This window comes from Erithacus rubecula (genome assembly GCF_903797595.1).
Source record: "Erithacus rubecula genome assembly, contig: scaffold_114_arrow_ctg1, whole genome shotgun sequence".
NCBI classification, from domain to species: Eukaryota; Metazoa; Chordata; class Aves; order Passeriformes; family Muscicapidae; genus Erithacus; species Erithacus rubecula.
Window position 1 is genome coordinate 73004 of NW_027636257.1, and position 9429 is coordinate 82432.

Sequence of the window (9429 nt, forward strand, 5' to 3'; positions counted from 1 at the left end):
GAGAGAAGTGTTCAGAGAAGTTGACTTTGAAACCAGACATTTTACGGAGTCCTCTTTATTTTTGCAGAAAATTTTAAGTGCAGTCACCCTGAAATAGAGAGAGGTGTAATCACCAAGTGCCAGCTGTGTGGATCCCGCAGGTGTGACTGCTCTGGGAGTGGGAGTCCTTTTTTCCCTCTGGGCTCCCCAGTGTTCAGGCTGAGAGCAATGCTGAAAGAGGATTTCTGTACCTTCAACGAAGGAGGCAATACATTATCAGTAAAACCCACAGCTTAAAAATTTTAAAAATAGAAAGTGATATTTTCCAAAGAAAGAGATGAATTTTTGAGTAAATTACTGAGAAAAAAAAGCATAGGATTGACTAACGGAAATCTGACCCAGTGTATCAATATTTTCTTTCAACAGTCCACAATGTCCAGATTGAAGAAATGTCCAACAGCAGCTCCATCAGCCACTTCCTCCTGCTGCCATTGGCAGACATGCAACAGCTGCAGCTCCTGCACTTCTGCCTCTTCCTGGGCATCTCCCTGGCTGCCCTCCTGGCCAACAGCGTCATCATCAGCACCGTAGCCTGCGGCCACCACCTGCACACCCCCATGTTCTTCTTCCTGCTTAACCTGGCCCTCACTGACCTGGGCTCCATCTGCACCACTGTCCCCAAAGCCATGCACAATTCCCTCTGGGACACCAGGAACATCTCCTACTCTGGTTGTGCTGCACAAGTATTCTTCTTTTTTTCTTTATGTCAACAGAGTATTTTCTCCTGACCATCATGAGCTACGACCGCTACGTGTCCATCTGCAAACCCCTGCACTACGGGACCCTCCTGGGCAGCAGAGCTTGTGCCCACATGGCAGCAGCTGCCTGGGCCAGTGCCTTTCTCTATTCACTGCTGCACACAGCCAATACATTTTCCCTGCCCCTGTGCCAGGGCAATGCATTGGGGGGGTTCTTCTGTGAAATTCCAGAGATCCTGAAGCTCTCCTGCTCCAAATCCTATCTCAGGGAACTTGGACTTTTTGCAGTTAGTGTTTGTTTAGCTTTTGCCTGTTTTGTGTTCATTGTTTTCTCCTATGTGCAGATTTTCAGGGCTGTGCTGAGGATTCCTTCTGAGCAGGGACGGCACAAAGCCTTTTCCACCTGCCTCCCTCACCTGGCTGTGGTCTCCCTGCTTCTCAGCACTGGCACATTTTCCTGCCTTAAGCCACCCTCCATCTCCTCCCCAACTCTAGATCTGCTACTGTCATATCTGTACTCAGTTGTTCCTCCAGCCCTGAACCCCCTCATCTACAGCCTGAGGAACCAGGAGCTCAAGGATGGCTTGAGGAAAATCATCATGAATGCTTCTCAGAAAAAATAAACTCTCATTCTCCTTTATCACTATTATAATAATACTCATTAATGCCCACTCTATGTACTGTGGTTTTGGTTTGTAGTTTTTTTTTTTTCTCTGTGTCCAAGTTTAGGACAAATTTGGGGAAAAAGAGCTCCAAAGGGCCCCCCCCTCCCTTTTTCTTTTTCACAATTCCTTCCTTCACTGAGCTCAGAAAGAATTGTTCTTCATGTGAAAATGGAAAAAACTTTTTTATTAACAAAAATACAAAAGAAACACTCCCCAACCCAAACCCAGATGAGACGAACCTAGCTGGTCCTTGCTGGGGAGAGCGGCAGAGCCTCCCAAGCCGACCTCCAGCAGCGGCCCCCGAAGTCCAGATCCTCGTCCTCCAGAGTCGGTGCAAATCCCTGGAGCATGGAGAAGGGAGAGAGGGGGAGGGGCAGCCGGGAGCAGGCCAAAGAAAGCCCAAGACAAGCTAAAGCGCGCCCAAGACAAGCAAAAGCAAACCCAAGACAAGCCAAAACAGGGGCACAGACAAAGCAGCTGGGGGAAAGGGGAAAAAAAATGGCCAAAGCAGCCAGGGGAGGGGGTTACAGCTGAGCAGACGGCCAGAGCAAGACACAGCCCAAAACCGAAGCGCAGCAGGAGACAGAGAGCCGGAAAACACCAGCCTAGATATAACAGTCCGAGGGAGGGACCGGCAGCTGCACGGGTGAAGCAAGGAGAGGAGCCAGTCCAAACATCAGCCCATAACACTCTAGCACAGGTATGACATATTTTAGAATTTTTTAACAAGAAAATACTTATCTTTACCATTTTTAATTCAGTATTTGCATTTCTAGTGTGAACCATAGACTATATAATCCTGGAGTTGTACCACATATGTGCTTACACAAAATAAAGAACTTGGTGTTGCTGTGTTTGCCTGACATATTTCCTCCTTGGCTTCTCTGCAGGGTTGGTGCCTTTGTTCAGAGCTGGGGTGAAAAAGGAACCCCAGTGCTCCTCACTGCCAGGCACCCCCAAGGCTTCTGCTCCATAACCTCCCCCTCCTTCACTTCCACACTCCCCTTCAAAGCCCCTGTGTTGGTTTAAGTCCTCAGGGCTCATTTAGCTCAGTCTCAGTCCTGCTGTGTGACTGTCCAGGGACTGCAGGCAGGGACAGGCTGTGGGCACTGCTGGGACAGAGCTGGACTCTGCAACATCATTTCCTTCATGCAAAGGCATCTCCCCAGTGCAGGGCCTGAAAGCTTCAATCTCCTTCCCCGTTTGCACTCAAGGATGTTCCCAACACAGTGCCCTGGAGAGAACAGCAGTGACAGCCAAAATGTGGCATTGTTCAGGGTGGGGCTGTCCCAGCAGTGGCCCTTGCAAAGCCAGAGCTGCTTCCAGCAGTGCCTCTCACACCAGGGCACAGAGGTTGTTCTTCCCTGCCTGGAGGGACATCAAGTGACCAGGTCAGGAGTCTGTGTTTGCAGTGCAAGGACATTCCACAGCCCTGAACATCTTATGTGCATGTGAGGGGACTTAAACCCAGTGAGCACAAACACCTGCAGATGTTTCTGGAGTTTCCAGAGCCTAACATCCCCTGGGAACCCCTGGATGCAGGGCTGGGATGAGCTCCTGTGCTCAGAGCTCCCCGTGTCCATCCCTCTGGCCGTGGAGCACCTCAGGCAGGGGCAGGGCAGGGTGACACCTGCAGGGCTAAAGTCCCTGCCAGGCTCTGGCTGTGGCACCAGAGCCCAGGGAGCCCCTGTCCCTGCCGCAATGAACTGTCTGTGTGTGTGTGCCAGGGAAGGACTCGTGTCCCTGGACACCCCTGGGGCTGTGAGCAGGGCAAGAGCCCAGATCAGGGGATGGCACCTGACAGAGCTCTGACATTTCTGGGGGTGCCCATAAGAGCAGAGTTGGGCAAGGTGGCTGTGGCTAAACCCATCTGGGCATCCAGTGACAACAGAGTGTCTCTGTCCCTGTCCCTCCTTACTCAGAAAACAGGAGAAAATAAGGTGAACAGTTGTGGGTCACTATAAAGAGAGATTAATGTCAGGGGGAATACAAAGCAAGGGCCAAATGCAGAAGAAAGGAAAACCACAGAGAGACAAGAATTCAGCACAAGAATTCAACACGTCATAGTTGCTTTAGAAGACAAGTGTATTAATACAGAAAATACAGAGGTCCTCTTGTCCCCTCATGTCCCTGCTGATCAGGACATCCCATGGAATGGAAGATCACTTGGGTCAGTCTATCCCAGCTTTCCCGTCCCTGTGTCCCCAGGAACACTTGCCCCCCCGCCCAGGCCATTGCTTTAGGGGTTGCAGAGATGCCTCATGTGGGGCCAGCCCTGCTCAGGAGCAGTCAAACCTTGGTTTGGGACCAAACCCACTCCAGCCACAGGAGCCAAGCACAGCAGGACAGGAGCTGCTCTGGGCAAAGGGAAATCCATCCCAGCCACACCCAGGCCAAGAGGGCTCACAGGGCTCTTGCCACCTTTGTGTTATTCCACAATTCAATGAATCTATTCCTTGGAGAGCTCTTTGAAGACAGAATTGACAGATAGGCAGAGAAGAGCTATAAAATGCACCAATACAAAGACAGCAGCTCCTGTGAGGAATGAATGCTCCCAGGGCAGTGCTGTGGCAGGAGAAGCACCAAGGAGGAGGAGGATGAGCTCAGTGCATGTGTTTGTGTCCCAAGGCACAGAGGGTGAGGGTGGCAGAGGTCAGGGCACGGCTGGCAGTGGCAGGGCAGAGCCAGGGGCAGTGGGATGGGAGTGTGCAGCCTGCAGGGACACAGCAGCAGCTGTGGGACAGCACAGGACAAGCTGTGCTGGACATGGCCAAGGGCCCTGCAGGGCTGGCAGTGCCCAGGAGAAGACAAGTTTTGGTGCCCTGGAGCACAGCAGGGTCTGTGCCACCAAGGGCTGTGAGGACACACCTTGTCCTGAACCTAGAAGTTGTATCAGTTGCAACAATTCCATTAGGTTCAGTGTCACAATGCTCTCCTTGGATCCATGAGGCCCCACAGTGTCACAATGGTCCCTTGGCTCCATTTGTCCCACAGTGTTACATGAATCCTTAGTTCCATGGTGCTGTGAACTGTCACAATGGTCTCCTTGGTTCCATGGTGACACAGTTGCCACAATTTCCTTAGTACCTCAACTGTTCCTTGGTCCCACGAGGCCTCACAGTGTCACAATGGTCCCTTGTTGCCATGGCACTGTGTAATGTCACAGTGGTCTCCATGATTCCATACTGCCCTGCAGTGTCACAATGCACCATTGGTCAATGAGGCTCCAGTGTCACCATGGCCACTTGGTTCCATGGACCCTCACTGTGTCAGTGTGGTCCCCTTGGTCCACAAGGCTCTGAAGTTTCACAGTGGCTCTTTGGTTCCATGAGGTTTGGCACAGTCACAATTCACTCCTTGGTTCCACGAGGCCCTGTGGATTCACAGTGCCCATGATTCCATGAGTTTCCATGGAGCCACCACAGTGTTTTTGGATCTGCTGTATCTCAATGATCTCCTTGGTACCATCCTGCCCCAATGTCTCAGTGGCTTTTTGGTTCCAAGAGTTTCCACAGTGCCACACTGGTCTTTTTAGTGCCATGAGGATACAAAAATTCCACATAAACATTGAGCAACACCTGATTAACACACCTAAGAACATCTGTCTGCATTCAAATTAGGGGTTAACGGTGAGAATGGCCCCAGCAACTTCCATCTGCAAGAGAGACACAGGGAAAGGACAGGGACAGAGACTTCAGCTGAAATTCACAGAATCAGAGAATCACTAGGTTGGAAGAAAACTTCAAGTCCAACCCCTGCCTAACACCTCCATATGGCACCAATTGCCATACCTAGTCTTTTTTTTAAACATATAGGGATGGTGTCTCCACCAACCCCTGGAGAGATCATTCCAGAATTTTGCTGCATTTCCTGTAAAAAACTTTTTTCCTAATATCCAACCTGTATTTCCCTTGGCGGAGCTTAAGACTGTGTCTTCTCATTCTGCTAGTTGCTGCCTGGTGAAAGAGACGAATCCCCACCTGACTAAAACCACGGTTCAGGAGGTTGTAGAGAGTGATAAGGTAACATCTGAGTCTACTTTTCTCCAGGATAAACAACCCCAGCTCCTTCAGCCACTCCTCAGAGCACTTGTGTACCAGACCCCTCACCAGCCTTGTTGCCCTTGTCTGGACACGCTCCAGCCCGTCCATGTCTGTCCAAAATTGGGGGGCCCAGAACTGGAGAGAGCACTCAAGGTGCATCCCAACCAGTGCTCAGCACAGGGGAAGAATCATTGCCCTGGTCCAGCTGGCCACACCATTCCAGATCCAGGCCAGGAACCTTTGACCTTCTTGTCCCCCTGGGCACACTGCTGGCTCATGTCCAGCCTGCTGTCCATCCGCGTCCCCAGCTCCCTTTCTGCCTTGTCACTGTCCAGCCAGTCCAGCCTGGAGCACTGCAGGGGTTGTTGTGGCCAAAGCGCAGGACCCAGCACTTGTTAAAACTCAAACTGATGGACTTAATCCCTGGATCCAGCCTGTCCAGGTCCCTCTGCAGAGCTTCCTAACCTCCACAACACTCACACCCAGCTTGGTGTCATCTGCACATTTCCTGATGGTGCACACAATGCCTTCATCCAGATCATCAATGCAGATATTGAAATCCACGCTGGCTGGCTCTGATCCCTCATCCATCCTGCAGGTGCCCTGTGATGGCACTCAAGATGATCTGCTCCATCACCTTGCTGGGCACTGAGGTCAGGCTGACAGGCCTGGAGTTCCCCAGATCCTCCTTCCAGCCCTTCTTGGGGATGGGCTTACATTGACACCTCCAGTCCTCTGGGACCTCCCTGGTGAGCCAGGACTGATGATAAATGAAGGAGAGCAGCTTGGGAACCTCATCCAGCAGTTCCATCATCCCCCTAATATGGATCCCATCTGGTTGTAGAGACACCTGTGAGCATCTGAGTGGCTCAGGTCCCCTGTTACTTCTCCCTGGATTACAGGAGTCTGTTCTGCTCCCTGTCCCCATCGACCAGCTCAGGAGAGCACTTGTCCTGAGGACAAAATGTCTTACACTTGAAAACTTAGGCCAAGAAGGGTTAAGTACCTCAGCCTTTTCCCTATCTTTGGTAAGCATATCCTCCCCCCTCCCTCCCCCGCCCCAGTAAGGAATTGAGGTTCTCCTTTTCCCTCCTTTTGTCATTAATGTATTAATAAAAAAAATATTGTTATCCTACACAGAACTGCCTGCTTAAGTCCTAATTGAGCTTTCACCTCATTTTCTTTCTTCATGACCTGATAACATCCTTAAACACTTCCTGAGTTGCTTTCCCCTTTGTCTAAAGTTGATGTACCCTGTTTTTTTCCTGAGTTTCTGAAAAAAGCTCCATGTCCAGCCAGGCCAGTTGTTTTCCTCACTGGCTCATCTTCTGGGACACTGGTACAGGCTGCTCCTGATTGTTCAAGTTCTGTTTCTTTGAGAATATCCATCCTTTTTGGAATCCTTTGTTTTAAGGACTGTTTGCCTCAGAAAACAATCAGTACCTGATTTGTACACTCCAAATCTGCATCCTGAATAGGTTGAAGTCTGCTCTCTGTAACTCCGGTGTTAGAAATTCTGTTGATGTCCCGCCTTCTTTCACAGGATGTTTAAAAACTTAATTATTTCATGATAACTGTACCCCAATAACCTCTGATCACCGCATCTCCCACCAGCCCTTCTCTGTTTGTGAACAACAGGCGACAGAGCTTTCCTAAGGAGTGGAAAGAGAAGGAAACCTCCCCAAGGTGCAGCCTGGAAGGTTCAGCCTGGAGGTGAGGAAGCAGCACAGTCCCTGCCAGGGCAGAATGTTGGTGGCCCAGGTGTCCCAGCTGAGGCTGGGCCATGCCATGGCTCTGTGTGCCAGGAGCCGGCAGCGCTGGGTGCAGGGAGCCCAGGGAGGGCACAGCAATGCTGGGCTGAGAAATGCTGGGGGCACAGCGAGATGGGCGTGTGCAGCCAGCCAGGGCAGAGGAGCAGCACGCACAGGGGCACAGGCTGCAGGAGAGATGGCCCAGGGCTGGGCAGGGCTGGCAGGGCCAGAGGCATCCAGGCCTTTGTGCCCGGGGCTGGGCAGCGTCTCTGGAGCCCCACAGGAGGAACTTTTCCTGCAGTGTCTGCACTTTGCTGCTGCCTCAGCCCTCCCTGAGCAGGATGGCAGGGCTTGCAGGGTGATGCCATTTGTCCTTGCTGCCCCTCCCATCCCAGTGCCCCAGGAACAGCCCCGAGCCACTCGTGAGGGACAGGCCCTGCTGGGCCAGGCCTGGGCTCAGCCCTTGGCTTTTCTGCTGCCTCCAACCAGCCCAGACCTTGCTCAGCATTGCAGTTCCTGCTCACAGCCTTGGGCTCCTGCAATGCTGCCCTCAAGGATCTGCTTTCACCAGTCCCTGGGGAGCCTTTGGCAGTCTCTACCCTTAGTGGGGCCAGTGGTGCTCCAAGGGACTTGGAGTTTTGCTTCTGCCTCCTTGAGCAGATTCTCCAACCTTCTCTCAGCGCCTGTGGCTCGTGGACTCAGCCCCAAATCTGCCCTCTTATAAATATGATTCCTGCTAATTAAATTGTAATTATATTAGCAAAATTTTTGCTTTGTAGCAATGGAAAAATTGTACTTAATTGTTCCAATGCATAAAAGATAATGGAAGGTTAATCAAAGCAGATGTTATCATTCTCCAGTTGTTTGGTGGGAGTAGAGGTAGTAAAGGTATAGGTCTAAAAACAGCATCTAGAAATAAAACTTTTGACCTTGATTTGAGCCAAATTGGGATGATTCCAAGCATTAGACACTTGGCTTGTTATGGGAACATTGGCTTAATTATATAACTCTAAGCTCAGTACGCCTGCTCTATCTGAGAGGTCAACTAGTGAACACTGAGGAAGACCCAGAGCCTTAATCAGAAACAATATCCCCAAAGGAGGAGAGACCCTCGATCATTGTTGAAGCATGAGCAACACAACATAGTGACGGAGATTTTAGGAATAGAAATGAGGAGGAGCTTTCCAGAATATTCTGTATAAATATGTATTAGTAAACTATATAAGTGAGATTTTAGCTTGATTCAGTTGGCATGGTCTGAGAGGAATGGCCGTCCCTGTACCCCTGGTTGGTTTTGCTTATGCTTTATTTGAACCAAACCTCAATTACACTAAAATACTCACTGCCAAATTTTGTATTTATTTAAATATACATAACTAATATACTTTGATTGTATTCATTTATATACAATTACTGCTATTATTAATGAATTACTGCTAAATTTATATTTGGTGTTTGATTAACTGAACAATTGAAGACTCCATTCATAACAATTTTGGGGATCATTAAAATACAGAAAGATTCCAGGAGCTCTTTGTATTTCTTCAATTGTCTTCAAGTCCCAAGGGCTTGTGCAGACGCTTGGAGACATTTTGGAGTTTTCCTAAGAAGGAAGATTTGAAAGTGCATCATGACTTTACTCAAGGGAATGTTTTTCAATTTTTCGGTTCAGAGGCGAAGTGATAGAAGCATTTCCCAAGTGACCTTGATGCACAATGTCTCCTTAGGAGGTCTGGGCACATTGAAGAATGAGCCCCTTTTCAGGCTGACCCTGTTTGGACAACCTGCTCCTCACCCCCATCATCACCATATCATGATGTCTCCCACCTGGTGCTGACAACCCAAAATATAAAAATCATCATTAATTTCTCTTTGTAATAAAAATGTTATTTAATTTTAAAATTAAAATTAATTTTCCTTATTTGTAATATTGTTATTCTATATTTTTAGACCACATTTTTATACTTGTAATAAAAATATATTATTAGCAACCAAAAAAATTATTGGTCATTGCTCTTATGTAATATAATTCCCTTCATTAATTAAGCTTTATTGGTTATTTATTTCTCCCTTTTTAAGATAATTCATAATGTTTTAGTTATTTTTTAATCTTTTTTATATCTTTTTTTTTTTTTTTCGGACAGGTTCAGGGTGGGCACTTCGGGGTCCAGGGAGATATTTCTGGGGCACATTCGGGGCAGTTTTGGGTCTGGGGGAAGAATTTTGAGGGACA

The 9429-nt window shown here is 49.0% G+C and overlaps 1 pseudogene across 1 annotated transcript; it reads left to right on the forward strand.

The window, feature by feature from the left end:
- Window positions 1-428: 428 nt before the first annotated feature.
- LOC306815312 (olfactory receptor 14J1-like) lies at window positions 429-1360 on the forward strand (annotated as a pseudogene). The gene has a single exon. The product of its transcript is annotated as an olfactory receptor 14J1-like (transcript).
- The last annotated feature ends 8069 nt before the right edge of the window (window positions 1361-9429 follow it).